Source organism: Canis aureus, chromosome 15, assembly GCF_053574225.1.
Source record: "Canis aureus isolate CA01 chromosome 15, VMU_Caureus_v.1.0, whole genome shotgun sequence".
NCBI classification, from domain to species: Eukaryota; Metazoa; Chordata; class Mammalia; order Carnivora; family Canidae; genus Canis; species Canis aureus.
The window spans coordinates 65,742,431-65,766,252 of record NC_135625.1 but is presented as its reverse complement, the minus strand read 5'-3'; the positions used below and the strand labels follow the sequence as shown (position 1 = coordinate 65,766,252).

At 38.4% G+C, this 23,822-nt stretch overlaps 1 protein-coding gene and 1 long non-coding RNA gene across 7 annotated transcripts in view; both read right to left on the bottom strand.

Moving 5' to 3' along the window:
- CNTNAP2 (contactin associated protein 2) overlaps positions 1-23,822 on the bottom strand; it is a 1,978,697-nt gene that overhangs the window by 482,795 nt on the left and 1,472,080 nt on the right. The window lies entirely within an intron of this gene.
- On the bottom strand, positions 3,450-22,310 carry LOC144285054 (uncharacterized). Its single transcript, XR_013353458.1, has 3 exons — positions 22,238-22,310; positions 20,918-21,208; positions 3,450-4,822 (listed from the first exon to the last, which is right to left on the bottom strand). It is a non-coding gene; the product is annotated as an uncharacterized LOC144285054 (long non-coding RNA).

The window sequence follows — 23,822 nt, the reverse complement described above, 5'->3', positions numbered from 1 at the left end:
CTAGTTCTGCTCATTTCTCCTAGCCCATGCTGGCTTTAGGGTCTCTTGTCGTCCTGGTCTAAAATATTTGCAATCTTCCCTCTGAGTCAATGAGAACATATCTCTAGTAGGGTCCTCCCTCACCCCAATAGCTGGATGCCTACAGCATGTCCTGGCTGATCAGTTCTAGACTGTGGCTTGCCAAATCCATGAATAGAGACAAATAATTGGGGAACGAAACAGTATGGTATATGGGGTAAGTCTTTTCTTGTCCTCATTAGAGGATCAAGCCTCAGGTGAAGTTAGTTTGATACGTAAAGTTAAAGAAACATGAATTAGTTAGGGTTGTGAGCAAGCAGAGAGCTAGGTCTCTGATTCAGCTAAATTACAATGAAAACAAGCACCTCTGTAGAGTTCAAGATAAACATAGCTCAACAACACTAAGATGTTGTTGAAATAAGCTAAAACCCTTACTAACTAGACAGCAGCATTTTTATTAGCCGGGGTCTGGTATAACATAACATAGATACAGACACAAAACAGAGCATGAGGAATGCCTATTATACTTGTCATAAAAAGTATTTAGAATTCCAACTACTGGTGATGTTAGGTTTTCTATTGAAAGTGATCATCTCTCCCTGTGTCTGTGCTTGAGTTCATGCAGTCATCAAACTGCTGGAGTTTAATGAGGCCCTCACAGGTGGGAGATGGGTCCTTTCAGCCACTGTAGGGGCCTATGAAAGACCCAGAAATATTAATCTGGCAGTGTACCAAAGGGAAAGAAATAATTGAAAAAGAGGCACAAAGGGAGAAAAAAGACAACTTTTAAAAAGTTGAATTCTGGCAGAATTATGAGGATATTTTCACAACACTCAATATATTTTTAGATGGCTTCCTTCATAGACCCCAACACAAAAATGCATCACAGAAAAGTACAAAAGAGCAATAGTCCTTTTTATGAGATTCTGTTCATAGAAAAAGAAAAAGAAGATTTAGCCAGCAGCACAAATTTGTTCCACCTAGCTCTAAATGGAAATCACTTTCAAAGCAGTTATAGAAAAATTTAGCCAGGTTCCCAAACAATATAACATGTTCAGTGCAAAGGCTGATTCACAGAGCTTCTGCTAGCAAATCATTCTTGTTGCACTAAGAGGGGGCAGGGGTATTGTTCCTGTTAGAGGAAAGCCAGGGAAGAAGGACATGACAGCCGGTAGAAGAGTTAAAGAGACTTGATTTATAGATTATATTGACTTGCTATGTGAATGGAAAGGGCAATCCACAGTCAATCTTTCAATTTTTCCTTTGAAGCATCATTCAGATATGGGCCTTCTTCCCCATGATGTCTGACTGTGTCTCTACACAGTCCCTTACTTCTTGTACACCTGCATTGCCACCAGAGCCCCTAGCTCCCCAGCTGGGGTATCAGACACTTATGTGGTGCCTTAACACAAATCCCGTCTCCCTCTGTGCTCTCCACATCGCACAGGACTGGCAGTGTGGGAACATGTTTCCCCAAGTCCCTTGATGCCAGAGTTCCACTTTAGATGCCACTAGCAAGAAGCCCCTGTGTGAGATCTGAAGGGTGGGAAAGAGATATATGTATGGGCAGTGGTCTGTAGATGTGTGGGTTTGGGACATGCAAGATTTTGTCATATCCTTTAGAAGTCCCCTTGAGGATGCTGCAGGCAGCTGGGACCACAGGTGGATGTTTCCTGCAATTCCTGGCATGGGGGACAGTGTCTAATTCCATGGCGACCGGTGGAGAAGCTAAGAGACAGTAGTGGTGAGTTATATCAGACTTCCCACCATTTTTCTAAGCATCTAATACCCTACATTAAGTGCCTTTCTCCTTGGAATATGCAGAGTAGATTCTATTTTTCTGACAGATTCAGCTGTTTCCTGATGTCGATTCTCCAGTGCTCAGAAATTACTTAGCACAGCTCCCTGTTTCACAGATAGGGTCCAGGGAGACTAAGTGACTTGCTCAAGGTTGCTCAGCCAGTTAATTAAACAACCAAACCAAGAATCTCTAGAAACTTCCAGGCTGGCACTGATTTCTTCTGTACCATATGTTCTGGATTTGAAGACCATCTCCTAACATTCTTACACCCTTTGATGAACCTCATTTCATCATGTCTGATGTGAGCAGTTAGATCTGTTTTGTGAAAAGCTAAGATACATACCACCACATCCACAGATGTGATACATTGTATCACTTGAAAAATTTGTACTTATTGAAAGATCTCTTTTTGAATTAATTTAAGTATTCTAGATTTTTACAATCGTTTCTTGCACACGCATAAAAAATAAGCACAATAAATTGGTAAGCTGTTTCTGAAACTTGCTTAAGTCTAAACTCACTTGAAGTCTATTTGAGTCACCTTTTGACTCAACAATTAATGTCCTTTTTTTAAAAAATGGCAAGTTTTAAAATAGAAATCTCTATGCCATCAGCAGATAAGGTTATGTAATAACTCTTAAACAAATACACTACACAACTAAAATTCTTTGGTGCTGGGCTCTTAAATCATTTTGCAATGGCACACAACTTCTTACTTTTGCTTCTAAAATGTTGTTAAACACATCTAATGCACCATTTCACCCTTCCTATCCCCAGACAATTGGTTCCTGGGGATAACAAGAGCGCTTCATTATTTTGTCTGGAATTTTCTTGCAAGATGCTGATAAGGTTTGATGTTTACCTGTTTGTAAGCGATGCTTGCTACATCAAACTGCCACCTGGCTGAAAGTGACCATAAAATGTCATTGCAATTAAGACACATCCCAATTTCAGAATTATTACAATATGAAAAACTGTGTGTCACAAAATTCATGAAGTTCTATTTTAGATTCTATTTCTTCAGTATGTGTGTATTTTCAAGGTATATAATTGTTTTTAGTGTTCCAGAATACAAGTTCAATGGTACATTTTGATATCTTTTTTTCTTAAGTGGAAATATATGTCTTGAATATTCATAGTCCCATTGTTTTAAAGCAATCCATTAGTTGTCATTTATTATTAATTTAATGCCTACAGTGCATTACACCTATAACTTTAATTCATGTTTGTTCCTAACAGGCATTCATTATTTTCATACTACCAGGCATGGTTGCATCTGAAGAGATTTTTCATTTTTTTTAAAAGATTTATTTATTTATTGAGGAGGGAGGGGCAAAGGGGGAAGGAGAGAATCCTCAAGCAGATTCCGCCCGAGTGTGGAGCCCAATGTAGAGCTTGATCCCAGGAACCCAAGATCATGACTTGAGCTAAAACTGAGAGACGCCTAACCAACTGAGCCACCCGGGCACCCTGAGATTCCTCATTCTTATGCTTAATGAATTCCTCTACCTTCTTGAAGGCTCAAAGATTTTTTTGATATTTGTGTATGGACAGCAAGACATACATTCTATTGTTTTATCTTATTTTTATTTAATTTTTTTCATTCTATTGTTTTAATAGAAATGGCAAAATCTTGTTTTGTTTGAGGAAAATAGGTTGGACAAATAAATTTGCTTCCTTAAGGGAATATGCTTGCCATTTCTATTATTCTTCTCAGAAAGTGGGCTTATGTTCTGCTTAATCAAAACCAGTATCAGCTTCTTGAATCTCTGGCTGAGCAGACAATGTGGCCTCATAGTCAACAGGGACTTGGTGACATGAGAGAATCTGTAGGAAATGAAATGACACATAAAGAACATGGCACCTGACAGACATTTGTCCAGCTGCTGTTTAGCCTTATCTTTCCTCCTTCCACCCAAGTATATGGTCTGCACAGTGCCTGGCAGTAGTAGGCAGTCAATTAATAATTCCCTTCCACTTCTCAGTCTTGCTTCAAAGTTAGAGCCAGCACAGATTTGGGCTGAAATGAATTTTTCTTCTTTGTGGCTTATCTACAGTTGTGAAGGAAGTGGGTACTCCAAATCTTACTCACCAACTCAGAGGCACACATTTGGTGAATGCCCTAAGGGGAAGCAGGATTCATCATAGTGTGTTTGGATATGAATGGGTACCTGGGGCTCTTTGGGTCCAAGCCACACTTCAGTATGGCTCCAGGATTCTGGGGACCTTCTAGGGGGAAGCAGATGTGAAGCTTCTATAGGGAGTCCATGTGATTCACCACAGCTGGTGCATGGTCCCTGTGAGCCTCTCCTTCTCTGGGGGTCATGTGTTTCCTGCTAGGATTCAGGCCAGATGCCACAAAGGTCATTCAAATTGTTGTAGGTCTGTTCTAATTGTTACTGTGGAGAGGACCCAAGGACTCCTCCAAACTGACCATTTGCTCTTCTAACTTTTTCTTGTACAAACACCAATTAACACCGGAAAGCAGTCTAGTAGAGGTCATGGTTTGTGCAGGTTCTGGAGTCAGACAAGCACCAATCCTGGCTCTGTCACCTAGACTAATGTAACCTGAAGCAATTAACCTACTGCTTCAATTCATCCTCTGTAAAATGGGAAAGATGCCTGTCTCGTGGGGCTTTTGAGAGGGCTGAATGAGGTATGTATGTAAAGTGCCTGGCACATAGTAAGTATGAAATAACGAGAGCTTAAATCATTGAGAAGCATGACAGTTTAGACTTCTAATTCAGTATCATTAGCTCATCTGTCTTATTGACACTTAATCAAGACTATTTCTAGAGTATGAGCCCTTATTCATTTCTCAGGAACTCAATTGTCTACTTCATTTCATTTTCTTCAACCAAACTGAAACTAACTCCTGTGGTATGATTGATTTTGCCAGGATGATTCTGCATATCCTAAACAAGATCTTTCCATCTGTTGCTCAACCCCATCTGCTCTTGCCTCCAGCTGATCCAATTTCATATCCAGTTGGTAGAGGGCCACCTGAAAAAAAATCTCCATTATTTTCTGATGTCCTGAAGAAACCTTGAGAAAAATTCAGTATAGAGAGTTCAGTCAGTTGGATACACTAAAGCCTCAGTAAATTATTTTAGAGGAAATGGGGAAACTGCCATATGGTGCTGTTGGTGGTGGTGATGGTAAATCATATTAAAGTCAAATTAAAAAAATGATAGAAGTGTGTGCCTAGTAGAGTGCTCAGCACATCACAGACCCTCAGTACTCATGGACGGACTTTATTGTTTTACATTGAAAAGTTACGATATTTTAGACGATTAGAGAAACCAGGACATTTAAGACTTTAATTACTCTTCTGCAAAAATGTGATCTGGTTGGCATTAATATGAGCTGGAGTGTCAGTGAGCATTTATGAGGAAAGGGATGTTTTTTCTATGTGATGTAGCAGAGTGCAACAACAGCAGCACTGAGCATCCCCTTCCAGACTGTTTGTTTTTTGTTTATTATATCCCAGATGTTGTGGGAAGCACTTTGCCTTTATTACCTTCCTGTATTTCATCAAATTAAGGTTCCATTTATTGTAGGATGCCCCATCATTTTATGTGCCACTTTTTCCCCTCAAAGTGGACATAGCACTGATTTTAAGAATCATCCCAATTAAAATGTGAAATGGGCATGTGACATAGAATGGAAGGATACAGTAATCCATCATTTCTTATAACACCCCTATGAGATTCACATTATAAATGAGGAAATTGAAGCTCAGAAATTTTAAATGGAATGTTTAAGTTTACTCCACTAGGGAGTAAACCAAACTGGACTTAAATCCAGTTTTGTCTGTTCCCTAAAACCTGCATTCGCCTTGGGTCTGGATGGCCAGGCTCTCACGTGAGTATGACTCTGTAGGAAATAAGTATCAGTAAGCGAAACTCTAGAATGCACCTGTCTTCCAGGGTTGTACCCAGAAATCACATCTTCCCATCTTCATTGGGTGTACCATATTCACCCATTTCTCCCTTTTCTTTCAACTCTCCTCTCATTCATCAGTGACACAGAGGTCAGCACTTGAGAAGTTTTACCATGTAATTTGTGAGTAAATCTCATGGCCCACTTCGTATAGAGTAAAAATATTCATTTACTCAACAAATCATTATTAAGCCTCTACCATGTGCCAGGCTCTGTGCTAAGCACACCACGTTTACTGTGTACAATTTATACAATCAACAGATGAGTTTATTTCCCACAGGTTAGGTGGATTGACAAAGCCTTGCTGCTATGTAAGCCTTGATAGGATTCAGGGAGTAGTCAGGTTGATTCAGAAGTCTTCGTTTTACCCACTTACCCACCAAGTATGGGCCAAATGAAGAAAATATTTGGCACCAGGATATTTGCATCAATAGAAATTGGATTTATCACTGACGAGGACGTTGGCCCTTAAAATTTCTTCAGTTTTTACTTGAAGGACATATCCAGTTAGAAGTATTTTCTAGTTTTTTTTTTTAATAAGATAATAACAGTTGGAAGAATCAAGTGGATTCATCCAATTTTACTATAATGAAAAGTCATATCCACTTTGCCATGTGATTATTATAAATATCTTTCCTACACATTTGTTTATCATTTGAGAAAAAAAATGCAAGCAATTTCCATTCACCTGAGAGTTTTCCATGTGTTAAAGAAGATTGTTGGACATACTGGTCAGTGATTTGGGTTGGAAGTCTCATTGATAAAGTACTAGATGAGAAACTGGGAGTGCAAACACCAAATGGTTGTTTTAGAGTCATCAAATTTGAATTTGTTGTGTATATGGACCGAATGTAGAACATGGGCTACAGCTTTCCAGCTTCCATTCTCCAGTCAATATTAAACTACAAATTAAGAAGAAATTCTTAATCACAATCAAATTGATTGGTTGACACTTAAGAGAATCTTTAAGTTAAACTAAAGTCAAATAAAATGCAGAATTCTAGAAATGTTCCAATTATAGACTCAGAATTAATGGATTCCTAACAATTGGATGAGTAATAGGATTATCACATCACTTACAAATTTTAAATCTTTGTTGAACTGGATTTGTGATTTCCTTTTGTATTCCATTCTTTATTTTTTATTAGAAATCTCAGGTAGAATGTTCAATTAATCATTTTTTATTAGTGTTAAAACATTTTCTTAGTTTTCCTGGCTTTGGTCTTTCTCTGAGTCCATCCAGCACATGATTGCCACGTTGTTCTTTATGGAACTCATTATTATAGTTCCCAGCTTGTAAACCTTTGATGGCATTCCACTGCCAGGCTTGTAGAGAACACCTACAGCTTCTTGGCCTGAGATGACATGCCCCTCCCGTCTGGCCTCAGGGTTCTATGAAAGCCAGGAGCTGAAATCAAAATGTCCACCATACAAAAACCTTTGCTTTTTCTAGACTTTTCCTCATATTTTACATCTCATTTTCAAAACTCCTTTCAAAGCCATCTCTCCAGAAAGTCTTTCTTGGCTTCTCTAGGGAGAAGAGTTCTGTGCTGCCCACACCACACCTTCTCAGATAGTGCCTAACCTCTGCCCCTTGTTTGCCAGCTGCCGTGTCTCATTCAGATTTTCTGCACACTTATTTTCTCCTGTTAGCTGGATGAAATGCATCAGGCCTGTGTGCTTGTACATAGTAAGTACATGATTTCTGTTGTTTTCTATGTCCCAGCAAAAATCTTTTATCCCTTCATGATGTTCTTTTTTAAAGATTATCATTACACTTCAGAATTTTCTAGAAAGAAAATTCTAGAAAGTAACAAACCTTTCTTTCTCTTCTCAAAACACACTTTTGCCATAATTAATAATTCCACTCATAGTTTTATTATATACTTTCTTAAAGTTCCACCCAACTATACTAATTTAAGTTGTGAAGGAAAGTGTTAGATGTAATTATAATATGAAACACATCAGTGAGTGAAGCAGAAGGACTTGTCTCAATAAATTGTTGGGTCAATACTCCATTAACAAGCCACCTAAGGCTACCAAGAACACTCATCAAAAGCATTGCTGAGTCTATCTATAAACTGCACAAACTCATAGAGATAAAAACATATATGGACCATTTGCCTCTTCCAATGTTCTTTTAACAACTCAACATATGAAATTAAAATGAGAATTATTTTTATTTCAAAGGAAAAAGTAAATATAACTATTGAGTCTTAATATTTGTAATGCTTTGCACCTGGGTGGTTCAGTCGGTTGAGTGTCTGACTTTTGCTCTGGGCTCAGGTCATGATCTTGAGGTCGTGAGCCTGCTTAAGATTCTCTCCCTCTCCCTCTGCTCCCCACCCCCACACTCTTTCTCTCTCTCAAAACAAACAAACAAATAAATAAAGTATTTATAAAAACATGAATGGTGAAGTGCATATTGCATTTAGAAAATATTACTTTTCAAGGAGTATTTCACCATGTCTGCAGCAAATGAACTTACCAGTGCTTTGTACATACGATAAAATTACTTTAATTTCCCACAACCTAACTCTGACACATCCCAAACTCACCTTAAGCAAAATTTCCTTCTCCCCATCTACCTTTCCCATTTGGAAAGTGCCTGATGGCCATTATGGGATTGTGTGACACACTTCCCCTGTTTCAGTTCTCCCCCAAGCAATTACCAAGAGCTCTCATTTTCAGGCATTGTGTAGCTAGACATTTACTTCTTACTTACCAAATATTAATTAGAGGCTCTGAAATTAAAAAAAAAAAAGTAAGACAGTAAGAGGAGGCTTTTTTTGGTGACATTGCATTTTGAGACAAATATTTCAAGTACTAAGAATCCTACTATTTTATGTCCAGAGACAGCAAAAATGAAGTCGAGGAAAATAATGGTCCAAGGGGATCTATAATAACCTTTTGTGCTATTCATACTGGTGACACACATGCCTAAAACTTTTCCTTCTCAAATGAGCTTTAATCATAGGCATCGTCTCTCTATCACTGTACTTGTGTGGTAAGTAAGGCTGTCAACTATGAGGAAATTCTGCAGCATCTCTCCCTCCCCCACGCCCCATAACAGAAATCGGTCATGGACTTGAACAAGCTAGAGAGACCTAATAGTTTCTCAGGACCTCTCCATCATGACTGGCTAGAGAGTGAGCTTTCAGGGCCCCTGTCTTCATAGACACGTGCTATGTAGTACTGGAAGACAATAAGAAGAGGAAGAAATCCTATTTTCTGGTCAGTGTGAAACACAAGCTTAAGAATTCCAGGATTTTGAAAGGCATTGTTTCAATCTTTTGAACAAAGGAGAGCCTAGCAGTTAAATCTCTGAAGGCTGTAGCAAGCCCCTCAAAGTGAAAATCTGCTAAATAGAATCTTGAGACACTAAACACATAACATTGGCATGCAGAAAGCTTCCATATTGAATGAAGGGTTTGCTGGTTTATGTAGATAAGCTGTCCCTACACACCTTCTGAATGCCTTGATGTTTCCTAAAAAGACAACACAAACCTCAGTCATGCCAGGGAGTCTGGACAATAGCCTTCTTATATGGAGTTACTTGCTGCAGTATTTATTTTTTAAGTGCTATGATTGTTGATGGAACTAATTATTACCAAAGCATCCAAGTAAGTGGGAGAGGACTTTGCTACTTCGCTCCTGTTTTGTGAGTTTTGGGCCAGCCCAGTATTTTCTTTGTTTTAAGCCATTCACCTGCACGCACACTCTATAGCTTCAATGATTTCTCAGCCCTTGCTTGCAAGTAATTGGTATTGATTCTGCAGGTTACTTCTAATGTGTTCAGTTCCTAAAAGAAATCTAACTGTACCTCTCTCCCCCTCTAGTCCCCAGAAGGAAATAATATTTATAACTTCAAAGCAAATGGCAGGGTTATCCAACTTCCTTAGGCTGAAATTAGGGGTGCCAGGTTTCTTCAGGGTGTGTGGCTTCATACCTGGAACGTGGTGATACTTTTCAAGCTTCCTGTTACTTCAATTCACCGTGTTGATATATGAAGTGTGGTGGGTAGTGGTTAATACTCCTTATGCTAGTGGAGTAAACAGCGTGGGAATCTCATTTAAGAACAAGGCCCTAGGGGGAGACAAGGAATAAGTCTACCTCTTAAATCACCACATTCAACCGGGTAGGTCATTAACAACACTGGCACTAATAGCTTTCAGCAGCGGGGCAGATTGCTGATTACAACTGGGTTTCTTGCAATTGTGGCTGCGGAAGAAGGGGGCACGGACTGGAGCCTCTGTCAGAGGCAGAAAACTGGGGACACACACGAATTAAAGGCAGAAGAGAAAATAAAGTGGAATGTGTAAGACTGAGGCCAACAAAAGAACCCATCATTTTCCGTAATCGTTAAACACAACAAGCATATTAGCAGACGGTACAAATAGAGGGAGTTGAATACACAGTTTGGAAGGCTCTGGATTATCGTGAAACAGGCTTTACATCCAGAATCAGCTTGAGAGGTGGTACTCACTGTGGAAGACTTTTTTATTTCCCTCTAAAAAATATTTTATGGACCAAATGTCTCTTCGAGAGGTGACAAATAGTAAAATAAGGATAGAGCAGTAAAAATATTTAAATTTGCATTTAATTATTATTCATAAGTAATAACCCAGGCCCCAACCCCTTAACTTTAAATGACAGCCATATGTTTGACTGAACATGTTGTCCTAGTGATATTCCATACATTCCACCAACACTCACCAGCGTCAAACTTTGAAACACCCATTTGGTGTCTGCTTAGTGGGGAAGCATCAATGATTAGCACACAGTTCCTTACGGAGGTATTAACAATGCGGATTAATCAGTCAAGCCGTTGTGGGTAAGTGAGAAGTCATATTAAAAGTTTCAGTGGAGGGATCCCTGGGTGGCGCAGCGGTTTGGCGCCTGCCTCTGGCCCAGGGCGTGATCCTGGAGACCCGGGATCGAATCCCACGTCAGGCTCCTGGTGCATGGAGCCTGCTTCTCCCTCTGCCTGGGTCTCTGCCTCTCTCTCTCTCTCTTTGTGACTGTCATAAATAAATAAAAATTAAAAAAAAAGTCAAATAAAAAAAAAGAAAGGAACATTTACTTATTTAAAAAAAAAAGTTTCAGTGGAAACTTCCAATAATATGACTTCCAACAGGGTGGGATTATACAAAAATAGACTCCTTCTAAATTTACTCAGGGGGATTTAGTCACTAAAACACGAGGAACATCCTGTTCTATGGCAGTTTTCCTTATTAGGATTTTGAATAGGTACCAAATGTGTTAAACTAACACATAGATACGCCCTCTGGACACACACAAAGCATCTCCATGTTCTTTCTGCCTTTAAAGAACATTTGAAAGAACCTTCTAAATATTTTCGTCCACTTCTCTACTTTTCACTTGTTCTGTGTGTGTTTGCGCACCCAGTGTGTAGTGGGGATGGGGATACAGAATACAGGAAATCCTTTTACTTTCCAGCATATTCTGGTCTTGTCCCCTGTGCCCACCACCTCATAGACATTGTGCCCATCAGACCATAGAACTTGCATGTGACTAAATCTAGCAAAGAGTTCTCTTACATTTGGAACAATCTGGCACTTCCTCCTTTTCCAAACACTTTGATTTGTTGGCTTTGTGATACTAACTCCTGATTTTCTTCTTCTCTCACTGCTGGCTTCTACTTAATCTGTTCTTCTCCTGACAAGATGAACTTTTTTTTTTTTTTAAACTAAGGTAAGATTGTTTCACTCCTTCAAAGAGCTTTCCTGCATCTAGAATAAGATCCAAGTTCCTCATCACCTCCTATAAAGTTCTACTGGCCTGAGCTGCTTCCTGCCTCCACGATTTCACCCTGTGTCACTCATGGTGTGCCCTGCCACCCTGCTTATCTGCTTCCTGTGTCTGCTCAGCCATTTGTACCTGCAGGGCCTCTTCCTCTGCAGTTAACTATGCCTGCAAAGTATCTCTTCATGCCCCCTCAATCCATTCTGCTTCTGGATCATTCTTGGCAATTGGGTCTCAGCTCATATGGTATCTTCTCAGAAAGTCCCTCTCCAGATCCCCCCTTCTTGTGTTTGCCTTGCTAGTCTCTCTCCTATTTATGTCATTCATAGCACATACCACCTTCAATGAATACTTGTTTCCTTTGTTGATCAGTTACTATCTTTTTCCTCCACTAGAATGTACATAAGGAATAGGAATAGGTCAATTTTGCTCACCTCTATATTCCTAGGGGTTCAAAGATCGCTTGACACACAATAGGCAGTCAACAAATATGTGTTGAATAAATAAAGTAGGTATTAACAAAATCCAAGGCTTGAAAAATTTCACCTAAAGATATTATGAACTGCTATGTCAATATTGTTAAAAAATATAGCAATTCTTATATACAAGAATATATATAATCATATATATTCTTCATCATATTCTTGTCCTGCATCTACCCAGTTACCATATACTCCCAACCTGCCATAAGTAACTACTCTTATTAGTATTGTTAATACCTTGTATATCCTTCCAGGGCTTTAAGTGCATATTATTTTTTAAAAAAATATTAAGTTCAACTTGCTAACATATAGTAGTACATCACTAGCTTCAGATGTAGTATTTATTAAGATGTATTTATTTATTTGAGGGAGAGGGAGAGAGAGAGAGAGAGAGAGAACACATTGAGGGGATGGGCAGTGGGAGAGGGAGAGAGAATCTCGAGCAGACTCCCCACTGAGCAACAAGCCTCACATGGGATTTGATCCCAGGACCCCAAGATCATAACCTGAGGTGAAATCAAGAGTCAGATACTCAACCAACTGAGCCACCCAGGTGCCCCCAAAATGCATATTCTAACATACAAGAACTTATTTTATTTTCTGTCATTTCAGGAAAATGGTAATGTGCTATATACATTGATCCGTACACTCTTTTTCTACTCAACAGTCCATTTTGGAGATATTTCCACATTAGTAAACAATTTGCTATCAATATGGAGGAAATGTGACTGTAGTAAAGATAGACAACTAGATCACTAGGACAGGATAGTCCAGAAATAACCCACAGCTATATGGTCAATTGATCTTCAACAAGGATGCTTAAGGAATTCAGCAGGGAGAGGAAAGCAATCTTAAGTTTTTCCACAAATGTTTCTGAAACTCAGTAACTTTAGAAAAAAATGAATTTTGATCCTGATCACACACCATGCAAAAATTAATTTGAACTGAGTCAGTAACCCAAATCTGAAAGCCAAAATCATAAAACTTCTGGAAGAAAACATAGGAGACTATCATTATGTCCTCGAGGAGGCAACTTTCTTTTTTAGATAATAGCAAGAGAACAGTAGTTACAAAATAAATGTTAAATTGTACGTCACCAAAATTAAAAACTTCCCTTTATACACGAAGAAGGTATATATCTTTAAGGACTTATATACAGAATAATGTACTTATATAATTCAATAATAATCAACAAAAACACAGACAAGTGACTTGAACAGACATTCAACAAAAAAAGATGTGTAATAAATAACTGGTAAGCACAAAAGGTACTCAGCATCATTTATCATAAGCAAATACAAATTGAAACTTCAATGACATACCCCTACATGCCCACTAGAATGGATAAAATTAAAATAAAAATGCTGACTACATCAAATATTGGTAAGTATGAAGCAACTGGAACTACAGCCTTTTGCTGGTAGATATGTAAATTAGTTATAACCCTTTGGAAAACTGTTGAATAGTTTCTCATAAATTTCAACATTTACCTACCCTATGACCCAGCCAGTCTGCTCCCAGGCAGGACTGAAGAAAAATAGATAAACTAGAAGATTCTTCATACCAGAATATTCATAGCAGCATTATTCCTGACAGTAGGAAACTAGAAACATCCCCAATACCCATGAACTGGAAAATAGATAAATAAATTGAGGTATATTTTTTCAATGGACTATTACTCAGCACCATGGACAAAGCTCCAAAATATTATGCTGAAGCAAAACGCCAGCCTTCAAAGAGTATGTTCTGTATTACTCTGTTTACTTATAAAATTCTAGAACAGGTGAAACTAATCTAAGTTGATAGAATCAGGTCAGTGGTTTCCTTTGGGTTGCAAGGCAGTGATAGTCAGGAAAGTGGCATGAGAGAGAACTTTCTAGGCAGGTGGAAACGTTCTAGTATCATGATGGGGCCTGGAGTACACAGGTGTATGCGTCTGCCAAAACTTATCAAACTGTAGGTTCCAAGTCTATATCTTATTATGTGAAAATTATTCCTCAGTAAAAATAATAAAGTTAAATATTCTAAAGTACAAAATAGTAACAGTATAACTAAAACTTAAATAAAAGGGGAATTTGCTTAAAAATGAGTATCAAGATCTGGGATATGGAATCCATGATTTGGTTGGGCCTGGAGAAAGGGGGATAAAGAGCAACAAGCGGCACTGGCTGGTAGGCAGAGTCCTCCTTCAGTCAGGCTGCTGAGGACCTGGCAGGAAAATGGTATCATGAAGAATGTACACATAGTCTAAAGTCCTGCATTTCTTTCTTTCCTTTTTTTTTTTTTTTTTGGATTTTTATTTATTTATTCACAAGAGACACAGAGAGAGAGAGGCGAGAGGCAGAGACACTGGCAGAGGGAGAAGCAGGCTCCCTACAGGGAGTCTGATGCGGGACTCGATCCCAGGACTTTGGGATCATGACCTGAGCCAAAGGCAGATGCTCAACCACTGAGCTACACAAGTGCCCCTAAAGTCCTGCTAATCTAACCTTTTCTAATCCAACCTTTTTTCCTAGTGCTGCTCCGGTTTACAGCAAAGCTTCAGAAGCTGGTACCATTTATCTGAGACTGAATTTTTCCCCATTATATCACTAATGAGGCTTGTGCCTTTCCTTCCTTTCTCACCTCTATGATTAAAATTCTATGGTGACCTTTAAGTGGAATTACCCCTTCTTTGCTCCAGAAGCTGAATTAACCAGAGCGTCATCCAAAGCTAAAATTACCTGTAAACAAAATTGCTCAATAGAACAGAATGAGAAACACTACAAGAAACCCCAAGAATCTCGATTCGGTGTGTCTGGCATGCTACAAAAATGGAGATGGGTTCTGCTCAACTTGACATTTATGGGATGCAACTTGAAGGGTATTATTTGAATATCAAGCTACCTTCTCTTCCTGCCCTTTCTCTGAAAATAGGAATTATAACTATAAGTAAGAAAATGACAGACTCTCCTAAGAAAATGAGAGTTTTCTCTCAATGATTTAGCCTTTAAGCCGCTTTGTTAATTGCCTTTTTTTTTTTTAAGACTGGAAAATGAAACTTAAAAGGGGGATGGGATTGTAATTAACCATTGAGGAAAAAAAATATACAAACACTTAGAATCAGCATTGTTAAATTTGAGGGGGAATAAGGCAGAGATAAGACTAGAACTGCAGTTTTTGTAGAAATGAAGAAAGCATCTCCCTGTGACAGCAGCTCCACCTCACGCTGCCAAAGGACACCGTGGTCTGCGTCTCCCAACAGACGTTGGGCCTCCTCTTGGTGTATCCAGAGAAGGTGCAGCAGACGTGACCAAGCAGGGCATCCATCACTTTGATTCATTCAGGTCGTCCTCTAAGACTGATCACTGCGCTTCTCTCCAAGGCTAAGCAAATGGGATCAATTATTATTCCTGTTCCCTGATTAGTACACGATTGGCTTCTGCAAATCTTGAGAAATGGTAAAATGGATACAGATTGTGTTAGCAGAACTAACTTCAATCTCTTTTGGATTGAAGACTGCCTATTAATGGAAATTTCAAAAAAAAAAAAAAAAAGAAGCCTTATCAATGAATATTGGCCCTGAGGCACAGAGACTCAAGGAAATTAGACCAATTCTGTAAGAAACCAACTATTTAAAAGGACGGTACTTAATGAAATAGGGATACCCATTCCTACCACTACACAACAATAATAATACAGTCCGTGTTTGTTAAGAATACAAATCAACAGATTTAGGGTATATAATTAAGTGCGAATAAGCGATTTAGAAATTTTTCATTAAACATTTTATAACCAAGAAATGTATGGAGAAAGGGAGATAGTATACTGAATCACCACATATGCATCATTTATATTGAACAATTATTGAGGTTTTGCCACATTTGCTTCATTTTTTTTCCTTTGCTGAAGATTTATAAAGCAAACCCCAGCAGCATGTAATCTCATGCCTAAATATTTTTTTTAAATAAAGATTTTAGTAATTGATTCATGAGAGACACAGAGAGAGGCAGAGACACAGGCAGAGGGAGAAGCAGGCTCCCTGTGGGGAGCCCGATGTGGGACTTGATCCCAGGACCCCAGGATCACAACCTGAGCCAAAGGCAGATGCTTAACCACTGGGCCACCCAGGGGCCCCTCATGCCTCAATACTGTAATAGCCATCTGTAAAAACACAGACATTCTCTTCCAGAGTCACGGGGGTACCACCTCACCTATGGATTAACAATATCCAGTCCAACATAAACACTTTATAATTGTCTCAAGAATGTCTTTTCTCATAATTGACATGTTCAAATTAAGAGCTAAAGATCCAAACATCGTATCTGTTAAATCCTTCTAAGTCTCTCTCTCTTTTTAAAAAATCTACAGCAGTCCTTTAGTGCCATTAACTTGGCACAGAAAATTTGTCACTTGTCCTATAAAACATCCCTTAGTCTAGATTTCCATTTGATCTATCATTGTGTTATTTAACTACTTGTTCTCCTTATTTCCCCTTGGCTAGAAGTTATCGACGGAGGCTTAATTAGATTCAGGTTCAACTTTCTGGAAGGACTACATCACAATGGAGGGTGCAGCGTGCTTCCTATTACATCGGGAGGGGAAAAGGTGCTGGTTTTCTCACTTGGTGTTGTTTTCTCTAGTTCTTCCTCAATCTTTAAACTAATGGGTTCGATCACTGATGACCACTGCCTGAGTCGGCTATTTCATGAATATGGCAAAATAGTGACTTTCTAATTCTATCACTTTTTCTGTATTTACTGTCAGATTTCTGTAAAGAAGAGTTTTTCCCGACCAGTCATTTTGATGACTGAAAAATATAGTTCTTTCGAAGACTTTTCTTTAATTGTCAATTTTTAGGGCAAGCAGTTGGTATCCTAATAACTTTCAAAGGGTGTTTGAAAGGCATTTCATTTTTTTAAAAGATTTTATTTATTCATTTGAGAGAGAGAGAGAGAGAGAGAGAGAGAGAGAGAGAGAATGAGCAGGGGGAGGGGCAGAGGGAGAGGGAGAAGCAGACTCTCCATTGAGCAGGGAGCCTGATGCAGGACTGGATCCTAGGACCCGGGGATCATGACCTGAGCCGAAGGCAGATGCTTAACTGACTGGGCCACCCAGGTGCCCCTTGAAAGGCATTTCTAAGCATAAACCAAACTCTATGTTAACTACCTCCACTATTTTTTAAGTTCTAGTTCAAGTTTCCTATGAAGTATTTCTGGAATAATTCCAGTCTCAAATGCTTTTCTTTACTCTCATTTTCTAAAAGATTTATGTATTCTGTCCATTTCACATTATATTGGAATATATGAAAATTTCAATAAATGCAATGATCAATTTGAACTATACACTTCAAAACAGGCTAAACAGGGACGATCACTGTCCCACAGGTGTCCCCCAGTTTTCCCAGGACATCTGTTTACTGGCATGTCTACAAGGCAGAGCTGCTGCTGAATGAGTGGAGCCCTCCAGAGGCCAAGGATACTCTCTACTCAAAGGAAAAATGGGAGAGAATTGTTTTGGGGAGAAATTCTATTAAAGTGATCTAAAACACTCTTATTTATGCCAAAGGGTCAGACAATGTTAGTGAAACAGATCATTCTGTTTCTGCATAAAACTTATTTAACTTTTTTACTTTCAGAAATTAAGCACAAGCCACAACATAGCTTATCAGTGCAGCAGCTGGAGTCTGAGTCTGTGGGAACACAAAGGAATATGTGTGTCTCTGTGGTAGTAAGATTAAGAACTGCTGAAGGAGAGTACTGGTCAGCTCTGATCTGAGGCCAGTGTGATGGGGGCTTGAGTCCCGGCAGACATTTGTGGTACATGTGCTTTGGAACATAAAACCTATCTATGGATTGAATTCTGGGAGAACAACTCAAAGCATGTCATATTCGTGGCAGAAGAGTGGCCCTTCAAAGATGCCCACACCCTAATCCCTGGAACCTGCGGAGGTATTACTTTCCCTGGCAAAGGGGACCTTGCAGATGTGATTACAGTTATAGACCTTAAAATAAAGAGATTACCCTGGATTATTTGAGTAGGCTTCATCGAATCACATGAGCCCTTAAAAGTAGAGAACATTCACTTCCTGGAAGCAGAAGAAGAACATGGCTGAAGGAGAAGTGAGAGAGAGACCAAGCCTGAGAAAGATTCCACGCTTGCTGGCTCTGAGATGCAGGGGCCCACATCAAGCACCGAGAAAGGCCTCTGGCAGGTAAGGGCAGCCCTTTCCTATCAGCCAACAAGGAAACAAGGGCCCCACTCCTACAATCCCAAAGAATTGGATTTTTTCCCAACAATCTTGAATGAGCTTGGACATGGTTCTTCCCACAGCCTCCTCATGGGAGTCCAGCTGGTCAACACCTGGGTTTCAGCCTCCTATGACCCAGAACAGAGAAACTACATGAGTCAGCTCAGACTTCTCACCTACAGAACTGTGAAATGACAGATTTAGGTTGTGTTAAGCCATGAAGCTTGTGGTAGTTTGGTATGGTAACAACAGAAAACTGAGTATTGACACCAGGTCTACAGTATCCCTTGGTAGAAGGCCGGTGAATGAATCACCCACCAGTGCTCCCTGAATGTAGAATATCAGAATTATTGTGATGCAGATGAAGAACTGCCCGCAATCCTCCCCCTTGACTCATGCCCTCTTCTTCAATACAGTTTGGGGCTATGATTTTAGCTATATTATTTCGTTGATTATTTTCTTAACTATGTTGTTGCTATTCATTATTATTAGTAGTATTATCACAAGATGTATTATTAGCAAAAGTGTTATAATTATTTTATGTTTGGTGTTGCCCTGGGTACCCAATTATCTTTTACAGGACTAATTTTTATTAAAGAACACTTTCTTTCTTTCTTTTTTTTTTTTTTTTTCAAATCGAGACACTGACTTAGCAGTGAACTTTTAGAACACCTTTTGTTTGAAAGTTAAGAGCTGCACACATTTTAAACAGTCATGACTATCCCAGTGGCATGTAAACCTATATACTAAAAGTAGTAAAAATTTTTACATGTAAGGCTAACTGATTTCATAATCAACAGGTTATAGAAAATGAGGGTTTTAAAGGGCATTATGAGTATTTAATTAAATAATGTGCTTCTTAAGCTGTTTTCCCCAGAGAGAGTAATCAGGAATGATTATTATCAAACTAGGCTAGTTTCATCCTTTCACAAAAAAGGAGAAGAGTGTGGTGGGAATAATGCCAAATGCAGCTACAACATTTTGATGGAGATAAATGCACAACAAAGTTCAGTCCTACAAGCAAAAAAAAAAAAAAAAAAAAGACGAAAAGAGACACCAAAATAATTTTATAAATGATGAAAATCATGTAACAAAAGCTTTCTAGATGATGGGTTAATGAGATGTTACTAATGTAAATTTTATGCCTTGTTTAACTTTTTCTTCTGGTGGAACTTTCCAGTGTGACACCCATATTTAATATCAGAGTTTCCAGGAAAATAAAAGAATGAGAATGACATTTCGGCTGCATATTCCTTGTAAGATTTGGGGGGACTGAAATATCAAAGTCACATTAGAAAATGTAATTAACTTAAATCCCTTTTGGGAAAGACAAAAAGAAAAGTGAATCAGAAATAAAAATTATCTTACAGAGAACATTTAAAAAGTGCCAAACAGTAAATGGTAGCTATTGTTCCTGAGAACTTTGTCCTCCTAGCATGTCGACTTTATAGTCACAAGGCCCCGCACCATCGTATTGCCCAAACAATTTACAGCACAAAGGAATCATAATATTCTTTTAAAATGAAGAGCAGTGAATTAATAAGAACCGTTATTGTACCAGATTCCTTCAATCTCAATGGAATGGCCAAATGCTAGCTGGGAAAATGACTTCAGACTGCTTAACTGCTATAATTGAAGTGAGATTTTCCTCCATGTGTGCATGTGCAGAATATAAATATTTTAATTTCATCAGTTCAATGAGTAATTTCACAGGACTGCTATTTTACAGGACCTCCAATGGAAAGTTAAAGGGTGAGTTTGGGAACGGATCATATTTTTCTAAGGAGCACTTATTTTTTTGCTAAGAGGTCTTGTGGACATGAATCCATATCCTTCTCATGCCTTCTCCAAGAACAGCAGGAGTGATCTGTGTTTCTGCCCCAGAAGGTAACCCTGTTGGATGCTATCAACACAACTGTGAAGCTATTAATGATTACACTTAAAAATTCTAGCTACCTTCTGCTCCAATTAGTTTCTTCTCTGCCACATACACACACACATGAAAGTTTAAAGACATGACTATTTTTTTTCCCCAAAAGGGTTTTTATATTATTAGAGATTCCAGGCATATACCATCCCCTTGGCTTGCTAGGGGACTATATCAATTACCTGGTGAAGGAAACAGTGACTCTGTGACTTTCCCAGGTGGCACCAGCATTCATAAAGGTAATTTTAATGAAATTATTTATTACTATAAAATCTCAAACCAACCCTTCTGGATGCATTAATGACATCGTGTAAGCCCACCTGAACCTATTTTTTTCAACTTAGTATGATGAAACATCTCGTTTTCTCCCATCAATTGAGGATTGAATGTTTCTCCCAAATCTGTGATTTAATTAAATTCTTCTTGCTCTGTTGGGACCAGGTGTCTATAATGTAATTTAATATCTTGTCTTGTATGCTACCTTCTTTAATATATAGTATATGTATGTTTTTGAAAATCTATAATTTGTATGTATGTGTATACATTAGTTATATATTACATATATATAATATATATATATTATATATATATATTAGTATATGTTAGTTTATACCAATAGGGCACCTTGAGTCATAAAAACAGATGTTCCTTTGCTTTGTGAGAATGAGAAGCAACCTAAATATAAATTTCTCCCATTTCCCATAGTCAGCTAAAATTCTCCTATTAGACCCTCATTCCTATGAGTCACTTACCCCTTAGAGGTAATGACTTATCAGCTCCTCTTGAGAATCAGCTAGAGCAGAGCAAGAGAGCTTTAGTGTCTTTGTCCTCAGAGGCTGAGATGGCCCCAGAGTGGCAGATGTTGAACAGATAATTTGGGGCGACGGTGGCTGAAAGCAGACTGAGCTCATGCAGCATGTTTTTCCAAAGAAGGGGCAGTTCCTCTGCTGATTCTTTTTTTTTTTTTTCCATTACTCTAAATTTCTTTTCACTTCGTATAAGGACTCTCAAATTTAAATATTCTCAGGGGAACCATGCTTCTTCTGCAAAGATAAGTACTTACATCAAGATTAATGATCATTTTATGGTTAGATGTTATTTTTACAAACCAAACACTTTATATTTTTGGGAAAATAAATTTCCCTAAAGGTAAAAAAGAATATCCGAAGTGCAAAAAGAAAGAACAAAGTAAGAAATCTGGTCCAGGAACCCTTGTCTCCTTATGGTTCCTGGAACATCCCAGACACAGACTTGCCTTAAGACTGTACTGGCTGTTTCCCTGATAGGATGCTCTTCCCCTAAATAGTCACCTGGAAGATTCTTGCATCTTTGCCAGGTCTGCTTCAATGTCACCTCACTGAGGCTGGCTCCCCCAACTAGCTCCATAGTTTCCAGCTCCCTTGCCCTCTTACCCTACTACTATATGCTTTGTCCTTCTATAGACTTCTCTTTGGTTACTGTTACAGTGTTTATATTACTGTGCTGTGTTTGGTATTTATTATTGCATTTCTGTTAGAATGCAATATCCACAAGGAGTGGGAGTTTCCTTCTCTGTTCACTTATGTAAAACACTTATGTACTCCACTTATGTACTCCAGAAAATTTGTTGAATAAGTGACAAAAAGAGTAAAAAAAAATCTCTTGTAATAAGGATATTGAGATGCTTACAAATATAATCTGAATTATTTGGGTCAAAAACTGAAAATAAAATCCATGTGCATCAATGAATTATTAAGGAGACATAATGGAGATATCATAGGAGAGAGCCACTGATCTCAAACTCCTGTCTCCTGTAAGGCTTAAGCATATTTGATGATCATGCACTTAATTAATCTGTAATACAGTAATGATTATTTATTGTCAATACAGTACTTCTTCCCTGCATTGCACTTTCCTTACGGTGAATTCTCATAGGCCAAACATTGTTGAAGTATCATCATTTCAGGACTGCTGAGATAGGAAACAATTGGAAAACCCAGTACTTGATGATACCGTGAAACAGTAATTCTTTAAAGATACTGTGGTCCACATGAGATTGATAACCGGAGAACACGACAGCTGAGAGTTCGTACCTTCCTTCTTGAGGCTTCATCTATCAATTCCGAGCACGTACACTGTAATTGAGCACCTCTCAAACAAGACTGCCAGCAAGGGTCTGACTCCTTTATTTGGCCTTTGTTGATGTAGCCAGGATGCCATAAAAGTGGGGAGGGGGATCTGGTTCTTGCTTTTCATTAACAGAATTGAAACTCTTGTCACTCTTTGTTAGAGTTGGATATAGGGACTCAACTAGTCACATATTGCTCTCAAATAAGTTAGAAGCAAAACTGGATACGTTTTAACCTTTTGAGGGATAAAATTGCATTTAAAATTATAACAATCAAAATAACATTTGAAATAGCTTTTGATTTCAGTGATCGCTTCCATCCACATATTCTAAAATTGGAAAGATAACAGGGTCAGGAAGAAGGCATGGTCTCTATTGTTCATTCATCTTGGGAGGATAAAAGATGGCTAGGACAGCATCAGTCACATGTCATCAGATTATACGCACATTCTCACAAGATGATTTCCAATACTTATTCTGCTACATGTCTTTAATACAGACTTCTGGTTAAGGCACTATTTTTTTTTCCTCATCTAAAATTCTCACAAAGGGGAAAGGCTGTCTTTTTATAATGCCAATATAAAAATTATTATTAGATTTTCCTGTCCATATTAAACCACATGGATGGACTACGTTATACAACATACATGACATTGTCTGGAGCACTATCTAGCTAAGCATATTTCCATGACAGGATGAAATCTGCCATTTATGTGGCAAGCTCTTTGATATAATAATTTTATCCTCGACATAAAACGTAAGAGGTACATGTAAGCATAGCTTGTTTAGCATAGGAGACTAGAACTAGTGGAAAAAGTAGCTTTCCTAAGATCATATGGATTGAAATCCAAGTCTATATTCTCTACTCTGCACCCCACAGTTGTGTAATCTTCCAAAATAACATGCTTCCAAAGTGCTGGAAGATTTTATTGTAGTATGGTCTGGTTGAAAGTTTTCTGAAAATTAACCAAATAATGTTTATTTAAGAAGAGGAACTCAAGAATTACATTTTAGAAATAGTTGGCACTTGCCATGGAGAGCAGTGCTATAAAATAATATTTTCCAGCAACTGCGTGCATTGTGTTTTTAAGCGTGCATTGAGTAAAAAAATGGAGCAGGATGGAATGAGCCAGCTCAGTCACATTTACAAATGTCCACTGAAAACAAGACCAGCAGTTCCTGATAATACTTGACACCTTGACTCAGAAATCTAAATGTGACTGTGCTGGATCAGAACCAGATGGAGTGAGGGTGCTCTGCATTCTAACCTAAGCAGGAAGATCTTGTATATGGTCAACACTTTTCAAAAAACTGAGGAAAATTAAGTCTATCTCTGTAATGTAGATTTCCTCGCTGACAGCATCTAATTGTGTTCAATATCTACACAAATCATGGCATAAAGTACCAGAAAGCAATATGGAGCAAAAATAAAATTGTGAGGCAAAGAGCCGATAATTGATGAAAGAAACTTCAGCTGAAGTTCCAAATGAGAAAAAGAAAACAAAAAATGATATGGTGTTTGGGGAATTAAAAAACAAGTAGGTCCTACC